Here is a 431-nt window from a genome sequence, read left to right on the forward strand (position 1 = left end):
TAAAAGCACATTGCTGGAGTACTGTGTATGGAGCGTAAGACGTATGACAGCGTACCATTACACAGAAAATAATACCAGCGTGATGAGGCATAAGCAGGAGTCGCTGTAATTTTCCATTATGCCGAACGTAGCTTTCCCATCTGATAGATTGCAGTGTCCGATTGCGGTTGTTTGACTAGAATTGAGTTAAAAAAACAAATTCTAGGAAGGTCTGTTCATTATAGCCCTCGATACTGCCAAAAAGAAAGAAACAAAGAAAGTGGTATAACGCGATAGGTTCCTATCTCGACTTTTGTGGTTTTAAGTGAAATCAAAGTCTTGGTTCGGGGATTCGAACAAAATTCTTTTTGATACGCACCCATACCTGTTTTCTTCATCCTTCTTTTGCTTCTCCCTCTCTTCTCTCCTACCTAGTATTCTCCCACAATTCT

Source organism: Penaeus monodon, chromosome 34 (genome assembly GCF_015228065.2).
Source record: "Penaeus monodon isolate SGIC_2016 chromosome 34, NSTDA_Pmon_1, whole genome shotgun sequence".
Classification (NCBI taxonomy): Eukaryota; Metazoa; Arthropoda; class Malacostraca; order Decapoda; family Penaeidae; genus Penaeus; species Penaeus monodon.